Source organism: Hevea brasiliensis, chromosome 18, assembly GCF_030052815.1.
Source record: "Hevea brasiliensis isolate MT/VB/25A 57/8 chromosome 18, ASM3005281v1, whole genome shotgun sequence".
Lineage (NCBI taxonomy): Eukaryota > Viridiplantae > Streptophyta > Magnoliopsida > Malpighiales > Euphorbiaceae > Hevea > Hevea brasiliensis.
The window spans coordinates 40,670,594-40,683,803 of record NC_079510.1 but is presented as its reverse complement, the minus strand read 5'-3'; positions in this window follow the sequence as shown (position 1 = coordinate 40,683,803).

The window sequence follows — 13,210 nt, the reverse complement described above, 5'->3', positions numbered from 1 at the left end:
GGGTTGCATTCCTAATTTTTCGGTAACACCGAGTTTTGTCATTTTCTCGATTTCTCATTTTTCTTTGTACTAATTAATTAATTTTTCTTTAATATTTGTAATGACATTTATACTTCAATAAGTCTTAAATTTTGTCTCGAAACTAAATTTCGAGGGTTCCTTGCAGTCCTGGGGTCGGCTATTGCTTGCACCGTAACTTCCCTGTGCGGTCACCCATCTCTGCGGTGCTGGCTCGTTTAACTTGGTTACATTTCATTGTTATTATTTTTCCTTTGTTTTTCTTGTATCTTCCTTTCTTGTATTTTATTATTTTATGTCTCCTCACTAATATTTAAATTTAGTTCTAGGCATCCTAACTGTCCGGACAGACACTGGTCATCGGAACAGTAGAACGCACTACTGAACATAGGGGTGTTACACTCACAGCAGGTTAGGAAGACCCTCCCTCTACACTTGAAGAAACAGGTGGAGGTGGCAGTTCTTCCTGTCGAGGAGGGGAAGGAGTGACCTTTACTTCTGGGATCGGTTGTCCCGAAGGTCAGGAAGAAGAACCCGACATTTCTGCTGAGTTTCGCCTCGGCTTTTGGGATACCGCAGCGATCTTCATTTCCCGCACCTTCCGGGCGACCTCTCTTTTCCGCTTGCGGCTCTCCTTAGCGCCTTCGCCACCAGTCATACCTGCACGGAAAAATAAGTTAGTAAGATCATCTAAGTTAGGAGGCTAAAGATCCAAGTTATTCCGATCCCAGGTCCGAGGTCAGAGAGCTGCAGTTCATAATCTTCATTGGCGATCATCTGCATAAGCTACCACTTCAGCTCGGCCATGACGGCATCTAAGCATGAATACTTGTGAGAGGATGCTTGATCCTTCAACTCCTTTACCATGGTGTCCTCGTCCCTATTTAGGGCGATCTTCTTTAGAACTGAAGGGACCAGGTACTGCCAACTCCGTGGGATACCCTCGAAGCCGTTCGGCATCTTGCTCCTCAGTATAAAGAACCGGTTCTTCCAATTCTTCAATAAAGAAGGAAGATCGGTAAAAAGCCCACAATGCGACTTGGCTTGGAAAAACCAGTACTCGTTGTCCTTTCAACGAGTGAGCCTATGTAACTCAGCAAAAACCTTCGTTGTAGGCTAGAGCTTTTTGGCTCGGCATAAGCATCTAAAAGCCACTAGAATCCACCATGAGTTTAGATGCACTTGGGCAACACATACTTGGTGAAACTTCAGAACGGCCTTAAAGAAATCTTCAAGGGGAAACCGAAGCCCGGCTTTCAATTGCTCTTCATACACCATGATCACATCATTTTCGTCAAAGAAGTGATCAGCTCGGAGATCGCCGTGGCATCTGATAAGCTCGTAAGAGTAGGTCCGAAGGTTGTACTCTTGACTGATGGACTGCAGATCGGTTTTCTAGGGGACCGACGGTAACTCATCCACAGGAAGATTTTCCCTCCCAGAGGAAGATATCTGTCTTGATTGGGCGGCCCGACCATGGGCTGAGGCAGAGTTTGTAGAAGGTTCAGGTCACCCACTCGGCCTGACCACCTCAACTTCGTCCGACGTCCATGAGATATGGACGGAGGGCGGACTAGCAGGTCTCTGACCCCTCGGCGCCACTGATTTTCGGAAAAACAAAAAGAAATTATCTAAGGAAAGAATCAAAACCCTTACCGGAGTGTGATCGGTGCCTGAAAACTTGAGAAAACGAGAGAAAATGCTGAGATTGCTAGAGAAGTTCTGAAAATGACATAAGGAAATAATTGACACGCCTCTCCACTATTTATACCCCTTTGGGCATTAAATGTTCGCGAAGTCCCAAGCGACACATCGGTTAGCGAAACCGGCTGCTTCCTTGACACGTCGCAAGAAGGTTCCAGAAACATAATAAAAAATAAATGAGATCGGTTAGCCAAGGTCTTCGGATTGAACAAACTTCCAAAACCACGAGTCGGCTAATGGCTATTCGTTTAGGGATTAGATTGGATACACATATCAGAGATCGGAAAATAACTAATGCAAAAATAAAAAAAACATTTAAATAAAAAATTTTATTCCATTTCCAAAGATCGAATTACATTATTTGGGCGATCTCAAAAGATCGGATTACATCATTGGGGCGATCTCTAAAGATCAGATTACATTATTTGGGCGATCTCTAAAGATCAGCGCTACATTCTACCTAGTTTAGGACCACTCCGGAGGCTGACCTATGTCAAAGCCTAGTCTTGTGGCTGAATCAAAAGATGTGTTTGATCAGAAAGCCAGCTACAAGTATTGGATAGATGTGCAGCTCAGATAGAGTGACTATGACTCTCATGATATTGAGCGGAGTCATCACAGATGTCATCGACCAGAACCTAGCTGCAGTCGGGACGCCCGATGTGGTTGGAAGCCAAATGAACTTCAAGAGGCGGTCACCAAGATTAAGATTGAAATTAGCAATCCTCTTATCCGAGATCGATCTACCGATTGTACCAATAGATTGACTCGAGATCGGCACAGTCGTCGCTTTCGATCTTGATCGGTAAATTAGTTCGGTTCCCTCACTGTCATTGGATGGTGTGCTCATAACTCTCCGATCACCGGGGTCATAAATTTTTAGGCGAGGGGTGAAAGAAACAGTCGAAAAAAGATCAAAATGACCATCATAATTAAAACTATCACCAGAAAAGCTAGAATTAGGGAAGGGGTGCATTGAGAAAAAACTAAGAAAGGAGAAGTGAGGTGTGAAGATATTTTCCTATCGCGGCATATATATAGAGCCTTGGCATTTATTGCATACAGAACCCGAAGCGTATGCATCAGTAACTGAAGAATTTATTGCGTTGACCAATGCAAGTCAGACAAAAGGGAAGGATTTAGAATGGGAGATCGAGAAATGAGAGGGGACCCGATATAAGAGAGAGATCGGAAAAGGAGAGGGTCATAATAGGGAGATTGGAAGAAAATAGAGTTCGGAAAGCGTGGAGAGATTAAATAACTTTCAATCGACTTTCCTCATAATCAGATCTGAGTTAGTTAAAGCGTTGCGGGTGTGATCAGATCCTCACCACACACCTCATTTGCAGAAATGCCCACCTAGCCGATAGACGCCAAAACAGTTATGGCAGTCCTGTACATCTTGATCTCCACCATTGATCATAGTCGTAAGGATGGATCCGGAGCCCTCGGATCAAAAAGCAGTCAACAGGTTTGGCGCTTTTTATTCCTAGCCTTCAGATCCATCTTGTAAGGCAAGACCTTGAGCCGTTGGATTAAAAGAAGAAAGTACAGATATTCTGAATGGGATCTCGGCCCTCCATTTTGATTCTCTTTAATCCTCAGACATCAGATTATGTCCTTTTAAATCTAAACCCTCCGTCTCCTCTGGTAAGATCCTGACCCTTCCTTATGGGCACCCGTTCCCTATAAATACCTGCATGCAATACTGTAGAAGGGACGGACAAAAACAAGAAGGTGGTGATTATAGTGGAAAGACTCTGAAATTTGATTCAGTCTTGCTACTTGCCATTCTGAGCTTTCAAAGTGTGGAGAAACTTTAGAAACCTGTTTTCTTAAATGTTTTCATCAAAAAGAGCTCTAAGTCCTAAAACTTCCATTTTCAATTTCTGTACAACCATCTTCACTTCACCTCATTCTCACTGCTCTAATATTACCTTCCGAAGTCCAACTTCGTTCTGACCTATTCCCATCCCTCCGAGTAAGTTCGAGTCCTTCGGCTGTCAACTCTCAACTCCGCAGGACTTGTGGATACCTGAGTAAACTCATTTGTCTCCTCAACTTCCTACAGGTAAGCGTCTAAACCGTTATTTTGTCAAATATCCTTGATTTATTTTTTTCAGTTTTCCTTTAAAATTTCTTTTATATCCAGTCGCACTACATCTCAAGATAGATTACCTAGGTCAATAGTTATTTTCAGTATCTTCTTTTATTTCATTCATTCCATTTATTGTCATTTAGTTTTCATTCCCTTCAAGAGTATAGGTTCGAGTCCTTAGCGGCTCGTAAGTACTCCAAGGAGTATAGGTAAGAATATCTTAACAAGAGTTCTTGGGACTGAAATGAAAGGGGTATAGCGAAAGGGTTGAATAAGATAGGGAACATAATTATGTTAAATAAATAAGTCATGAGGTCGGGCCATGGAACGAGCCTAGGAGATGATACAATAGATCAAGAATCAAAATAAGCTCGGATCTCGACCAACTAAAAGAGATCGGACCAAAGAGTTTGGATAGAGTGATCACGCAGAAGATTGGAAAGAAGTTCGATCTTTCATCCTCCTCCTAGTTATAAGGTCTTGTGGGCTAGGAAAAGCTTTGCACGGGTTTCCTTCATATTCAATACTCCAAAAAGAGACCTTTTATCTGAATCCTTAGTTACAAAGCTCCTACGAATGCCAATCTAATAAACACATTAAGAGTTCGGGGAGAGTTCTTACCCGAACTCAATCTAATTTTTAACGCAACCCATAAAGAGACCGGAGGAGCGTCCTTACCCGAGTTCTCAATTAAAATTTTCAACACTAAGAGATCGGGGGAGAGTTCTTACCCGAGCTCAGCTTAATTCTTAAACACAATATATTTAAGAGATCGGAGGAGAGTTCTTATCTATATTCTCAGCCAAAACTTTAATAAAATATGTGGAGATCGGAGGAGGGTTCTTATCCGAGATCCTTCACTTAAATTTTTAACAGAATACTTTAAGAGATCGGGAGAGAGTTCTTACCCGATTCTCAGCCAAAATTTAAAAAAATACGTGGAGATCGAAGGAGAGTTGTTATCCGAGATCCTTCACTTAAATTTTTAATAGAATACTTTAAGAGATCGGGGGAGAATTCTTATCCGAATACGTGGAGATCGGAGGAGAGTATTTATCCGAGATCCTTCACTTAAACTTTAAACAGAATACTTTAAGAAATCGGGGGAGAATTCTTACCCAATTCTCAGCCAAAATCTTAACAAAATATGTGGAGTTCGGATGAGAGTTCTTATCCGAAATCTCCCCCTTAAATTCTTAACAAAATAGATTAAGAGATCGGGAGAGAATTCTTACCTGAATTCTCTTAACCTGAATCCAAAATATCCAAGCTTTAATAGTCGAATTAATCCCCAACAAAAATCCGCTATATGATACCTATTCACTGAAGGGTCATCTCATGCACTCGTATTCTTGGGCAACCCTAAATAGTGAAATATTAAATATTCTTTTTATCCATACAAAGGATTAACATCGTCACTCCGACCCCCTAATTACCAATTTTAATTTATGAGGAGCACAACATTAAATCTACTTACCCTTGTTGAGGGACGAGGTGGGGTGCCTAACACCTTCCCCACCCGTGTACGGATCCCGAACCTAGAATATCTATTTTCGAAGTGATTTTTTTTATTTATAGATTTCTTTAATTTTTCTCAAAATTAAAATAGCGATTCCTCACTTTACCCACTTCTGTGAGAGTTCGTTCAGGCAACCGCAAAAACCCTTGCGACATTATAAAGAAACAAAGTCACTAATGAAAATATAGAATATGCAAAATAGATGTGAATCAATAAGCAAATCTGGTCTCACAAGATTATCGAATAGGGATTGACAAAGACCAACAAATAGAGAGGCAAGACTAATATAAAATTAAATTGAGATTGCTGGAAATACTTGTTAATGTCTGAAAATAATAATTGAACAAAGTAACAAACTTAAACCCATAGATTTTCCATCAATGGATTTGGCATTATAAGCCATTCTTCGAGGATGTGGACAATATAATCAGAATTACAAAAATTTAATTTGGACGCTCACTTTCGAAAGTTCATGAGATTATATGGTAGGCTAAACAATAACATTTTCAAGCTGAATATAAGTAAAATGTTTAATTTCATCTTTGTATTTATTGAGAAAGCTTAATTTAACTCATTTTCAACTTTTTGTTTAAATTAACTTTAAAATTTAAATTTAAATTTAAATACAATTTAGCCTAAAAATTAAAATTTGCAAGCTAAATTTCTTAATTTAAATAAAAAAATTAAAAAGTTCAATTTCTTGATTTTTGTGCTAAATTTCTTGTTTTAAGATTAAGAAACTCAATTTTTTTTTAATTTTGAGCTAAATTTCTTAATTTAAACCCCAAAAATCAAAAAACTCAATTTCTTTATTTTTTAAATAATTTTTGAACTAAATTAAATTTAAATTGAAACTTTTGAGTTAATTTCAACAAAAAGTTGAAAATATACTAAATTGAATTTCTCTAATTACAATGGGTAAAATTTGTAAACTAAATTTCTTGATTTAAACTAAAAAATTAAAATGTTCAATTTTTTAATTTTTGAGCTAAATTTCTTGATTTAAGTTAAAAAAAAATTAAGAAATTCAATTTCTTTATTTTTTTCATTTTTAGGCTAAATTGAGTTTAAATTAAAACTTTTAAAATAATTTAGATAAAAAATTGAAAATATACTAAATTAAATTTTTCTAAGAGTAAAATTGAGCTTTAAGCCATGGAGTATATGATTTGAATAACATGCAAATTAGGCATAAATGATCATACCAAATGCAAACGAAATGTCACAACCTACTCCTCGTAAGATATAACATGTTTCCGTAGTACACATAATGAATTACCGTACTTCATCTACCGGTAACCCATTAAATATACTACAAGGGATTTTAAAACAATTTTCGTTCATTTGGAAATTGATGGGTAAATTTTTTTCAAATTTTAAAAACCTTTATTTAAAGTCCAAACATAAATTAAATTCTTAGGTATTTAAAATCTCCGTAATTTTTATAAAAATTTCGGCAGAGTGCCGTCTATATTTTGAGAAAACAGTTCTTGAAAACCTGAAAATAAAAACACTCCCAATATTTTTCTCAATCACAACTTCATTTGCAACCACCAAACTTCAATCAACAACAATGGCAACACTTCAACTCAAAATCCAAATTTCAAATTAAAAATTAATAACTCAAAACATTTCATAAACTCATGCACATTGCATTTTAAATATTTAATTTACATTCACTATTAAATTTACAAACACAAAATCTCAAAAATAATATTATTACAATTTTATCTGTATAACTGCTCAAACTATAGAGATACATATGCATACTATCATATTTACATCAAACTAAACTACCAGGGTATAGACAATACCCGTACAGAAATTCTTCAACCGTGCTCCTCTCACATTTGTGACTCACTCTCTTTGCTATGTCATTTTCTCTATCTGCGACAGCAAGTTAAAGCTATCGCTGAGTATATAAATACTCAGTGGTGCACAATAAAGAATAAAATGTATAATATAAAATATTTATGAACAAATCATCATTCAAAAATCTCATAATTGCTTTTCACAATTTTTTTTTCTCAAATCACATTTATAACAAATCATAATTTTCAAAGCTTAATATAACACAACTTGATCAAACAATTTAATAAACATAGTGTTGCCAAACAATAATACAACTTAGGCCATGACACAAAATTTCCGAACATGCCGTGTGTACATCATGACAAGGCAAACACCCCCACTAATCGAAATCAATGAGGGAGGTGGCTAGCTAGCTAATGAGTACTCATCCAAACTCACCCCTCAGACTGGATAGCCAGAGAGGGAGGAAAGTGATCAAATATCAAACTCGCCCCACAAGTAGAGGAGGAACATATTAATATTGTCATGCCAAGTGTGAATTAAAAACAATTTAAATGAAAAGCATCATAAATACTTCATCATGGTAATGTCACAATTCAATAGTTCAAATTATTCAAAACAATTTAAATCAAGTTATTCAAACATTTCATACAATTCACAAATCATATTTCATTCCAAACTTTTCATTTTCAAAGTAGGCAACACATTATTTTTTTAAATAAGATTTTCAAAGCCATAATTAAATTCAAAACCATTTGTTCAAATATTTCATACAAATCAATAAATAATTTTCATTCCAAATTACCATTGAAAAATAGGCAACACAACATTCTTGAAATTCACAATGAACAAAACACATTCACAATGTATAACAAATCAATTTCCAATATGAAAACTATAATTTAAAAATTTTTGTGCACAAACCTGATGCGAGTTGCCTATCGGCCTGGACTCGATTCCTCGGGTTCTTTCTCGGTGTTCTTTTCCAGTGAAACACACAGTTTCACAGTGTTTTAGTATCATAACTTAGCATAAATCCAATAATTAATTCATAGATACTTAATTCTAGCCCAAATATGCTTAAACTAACGTTCTTGAAAATTTTCATTTCGGAGTTACTATTCACTACACTATTCAAGTCAATTTGTTGACTTTCTAAGGCTTAATAGGTATGGGAATTCCAACTTCACCCACATACCATATTTTAGTCACTAAATTTATTGGTTTTGGTTGTTTTCTCAAAACTTAAGTCTTTTAGGCAAAATTGCCAAATTTTCAATTTTTGTGTCCCTAATTATACTGTTTCATTGGTTAGTTTACTGTTGGAATTTGACAAAACTTTCTTCATAGAAAATGTTCCTTATTGTCTCAAGTTTATTCTCCTTTTTGAATCACCCCAATTGGAGTTTTGTAGCTCAAGTTATAACCAAATTACGTTTACTGTTCATGCTGCAGAATTTTATTCTGGCAGATTATTAATTCCAACTTCGTTCAGCAATTTGATCAAGTTAGGTCCATAATTTGATCTAACTTTCGTCATATGAAATGTTCTACTATGCCTTAGGTTTCCATTGGTTCAAGAATCACCTAAATCAGAGTTTTCTAGAGAGAGTTATAGCCATTGAAACTTTACTGTTCAAATGGCAAATCTGCAGTCTGCAGATTCAGGTCACCAACTTTGCTCAGTAATTTGATTGGGTTAATGCCATAATTTGGATTGGTGTTCTTCATGAAAGTTTTAGGTCTATATCTCATCTAACCACTGGTAAAATTTCAGGTCATTTTGACCTGCCTACCTCGAGTTATGATCAAATGAACAAACACTGTTCATTTGGTCAGTTTGTGCAGGGCAGCCTGCGATTTTTCGACTTTGATCAATTTGTTCACTAGGTTTTAGTCACTTTTTGGACATGCTTCCCAAATGAAAATTGTGTCATTTAGTGCCTATTTTCATCCCCAATTGGTCCCATATCCATTGGACTTGTAAAATTTCATTTTTGATCCCTCAAAGTTGATTTTTGTCTTGCTGCAGCAACATGACCTTATCCAATCCGAATTGGCTTTTAATTCCAACACTTCTAACACACTTAATTAGGTCACAAATGACCATTTCTCACTTCACATTAGGTCAAAGACACCATTTACAAGTTTCTCACATTTTTTTATCTCTAAACCCTAATGTTCAAAACCCTAACTCACTAATTTTGTTGCATTTAACCAATTCAAATCATACTAACATCACTCCATCACTCAATTAAGCTTCCATACATATTGAATTCAATCAAATTCATGCATACGCACATCAAACCCTAGCTGGCCTAAATTCAGCTTTGGTCCCTCACAATTATTTTTGTTTCATTTTAAGTTACTTTCTAAGTTAATTAAACTAAGAACATAGAAATTTAACAAAAGAATTCAAATTTACATACTAACCTTTGTTTGATTTTCCAATCACTAACTTTCTTCCCTTTTTTCTTCTTTCTTGCTTCTTCAATCTCCTCTTCTAGTAGCCCAAACAAAGCTTAATCATAATTTAGTGGAATTTTTGGGGAATTTATGGGGTTGATTCAAGCTTTGAAAGCTTGAATTTCATGGCTATGGAGGAAACTAAGGAGAAAAGAGAGAGAGAGGAGAGATGCACGTTTTTTATTTGAAGAAGAAGAATGATTTTTTATTTTCTTTTCCTTTCTTTATTTATTTTGTCTTACGGAAGAACCCAAAATTCTATTTAATTTAATTTATTAATTATAGGATTTATGGCATCATGCATGATGTCATCTTCCTACACATTTTTCATTTTCTTTCTTTTTTTTTAATTTTTTTCTATTAGTTCTTTAATTTAATTCTCGATTCCGAAATCTTCTTTTCTCCGATTTTATTTGACAGTTAGGTCAGGAGTCAGCTCTCAGGGTCAATTGACCAAATTACCCCTCGCCGGTTCAACCCGATTTGCAAATAATTCAACATTTCTTCCAGCTCCCTGACCTAATTATTTGACTGGCTTAACAATTCTTTTTCGTGATTTTCTCTTTTCCACTGTGTTCGTAATGGTCCTAAGGACCGCGGCGTCACATTTTACGATTCGAAATTTGAGTTTAGATCGACTTTGCAGTCGTTCCCGAGAAGGTCACCCATCGCTGTGACTCTCGGCTCGTTTAACTTCTTATGTTCTGTTTTTCTTATTTATACTTAACTAATTGGCAATTACTAATTATTTGTGTTTATAGCTTATCTAGTTGTCTTAAGTGTGGTTCTAATCCCCTTAATTGTCTGGACCGACACCGGTCACCGGAACAGTGAAATATACCTAGCTATACAAATAGGGTGTTACACGAAAAACCACAAGCCAAGTAGCAAGAAAATGTTTACACCAAATCTCTAATGTGAAAATTGATTCATTGCCAAAATCATATTGCCCAGTTCACATCAGCTTGCTTGAAGCAATCAGAAACTAACTTGATCTTATAAAAAGAGACCAAGTTGCTCTTGTCCTCAAATAGGATTTGTAATACCTTCACTGTAGCAAGTCCGTACTGTCGATTCGGACAGCTAGAATGTACGAACTTGCTACTGTGAAGGTATTACAGGATTATTCTATGCGAACATTAGATCGGAAATCAACAAATTAGAAAGTGAAGGTCTCCTGCCATATGAAATTTTTATTAAATGGAGATAAAATATAAATTTAAAGTATAAATTTTGATACTACTATAGTTTTACTTAAAAAAATTTATGATAAATCACTTATACAAAATATAATAGCTATTATTTTAATTTGAAGGATCTAATTGTATTAACAAAACATTTGAGTTAACCATTCGACAGAAAGAATATTTGACTCTATGATAATTTATCACTATTTACCTTTACGATCTTTTTACGAGTTCAATTTGAAAATCATCCAACTTTAATATTCTCACCAAGCAAAAACAGATCCTGCCATAGTTTACCGAGTGGGAAAGCCGCAAATTGGCAAATGAAGATGTATCATATGCCATTGAATGTAAGAAATACGAGTGAAAAGATAATTAAAGCAAATCCAAATGAAGTGTGTTACACGAGATTTGGCTAAATTAGTCAATACCTGAAAGCATTCTTAAGAGATAAAAGGCAAATTACCAAAGAAACTTTAATAATTGTCACTAGCGACAGAATACAGAATCATGTCTTTGAAAGGTACAACACTTCTTGTAGGTCCATTACTTGTATTTTTTCTGGTCTGTGACGAAGAAAGTGGCCGTCTTCAAGAATTATATATATGCACTGTTTCCTTTTGTTTAAGTCATATAAATTATGCCAAGGTAACGTATTCAAATTCTCTAGCTAGCTCACTGAAAATATGCAACTTCATACATATATTACTTCTAATTAACATTTAAGAATTTTAAAATATCATTATCATAAGGTAAAACCCTAGCTGCTTCCTCCTCTCGTCTCTCTTTCATTTCTTTTTTTTTTTTCTCCTTTTTTTTTATCTTATTTTATTAGGATCAGTGTCGGCATTTTCATAAGTTGATAATGTCCATTTTCTTTTCAATAAAAACAAATCTTTTAAATCAATTAATCTGTTTGATTTTAAACATTATTGATTTGATTTTTTTTTTTATTATGTTAATGGGATTTATGAGTTAAATTGAATTTGAAACCTTATTGATTTTAAAAATTATTTAATTTTTAAATTGAATTTATAAATATTATTTAATCTCTCGTGTGGGTATATAAAATTAAAAAAAGTAAATAAAATTAATGAGATTGATATGAGTGATAAAAGATTTCGTATCTTTTAAATAAGAATAAATATTTTATTATTGTGAATGGAAAAAATTTATGCTGGTAGTGCTTTCCTTCTCCATATGAATCTCTTAACTCAGTATATTAAGAAATATATATGATTTAAAAAAAAAAAGCAAGTGATGTGCTAGACTTTCCACATATAAAATTATATTCCCTTAAAATAATAAAATTATAAATAATGATTTTATTAATGGCTTCATCTGAACTTGATGCTTCTGCAAATGAAACATTAAAGCGCCGCGTTGCGGCTAATAGTTGACCCGCTACAAAGCCCAACTCTTGAAATTGCATTGAAATTTCTCATCAAAACTACTTTATTTTGTTGATTTACCTTTTCGCTTTCTTTTTTCTTTTTTTAAGAATAATTAATTTCTTATGCCTAAGTGAATCCTCTTTTAAAATAAAAAAGATTGCAATTTTTTATCTTTAGATGTAAATATGCAACACTTTACTTTCTTTTTATTGAAAGAAAATTTAATAAATTAAATAGAAAGTGTTGAATTATATAGTGAGAGATGGTCCTTTAAAAAAAAATTAATTACCCCTAATTAAAATTAATTTTTTTTTATAAACAAAAACATTTATTAAAAAATTCTAGAAAACTGAAAGAATTTTTTTTCTTATATTAGAATATCCTTTGTCTATTTTACGGATATAGAAAATTAATTCATTGAGACTACAATGAATTTTACCACTATATCCACACCTATTAATTTTATTTATTTATTTTTTTTTCAATGAAGCATCTATAACATATCCATTCACGAATTAATAGACATTAAATCTCTTTTTAAAAGAGTTTAAGGGCTCATTATATACTCAATATATTTAAGAATTGCCTCTCTCTCTCTCTCTCTATATATATATATATAAATAAAATGAAATTGTGTGTTTATTTTACAAAACCGTGATTCATGATTTGACTCAGTTGGATTTAATCAGAGCTAATTTGAATCTTCAAAACATTAGTGCCTTCTGCCACTGACAGTGAGACTTCTCACTATAAATTATAGAAATAGTGAATCCAAAAGCCATAGCGTGTGTTGAAGCTAGGCAATGCAGCTAAAAGGCAACGCGGATATATAGCTACTGTTTGACATCAATAATTTAAGGCTAAAATAATTTTTTTGAGATCTTAGCCAGGATTGAAAAACTAATTTGAATGTTCTTGTGCAACGAAACTAATATAAAATAATAAAAAAAAAGGGAGAAACTAATATAAAAACAAGAAAAGAAAAAGTTGGAAAGCACTTGTGGACTTGTCA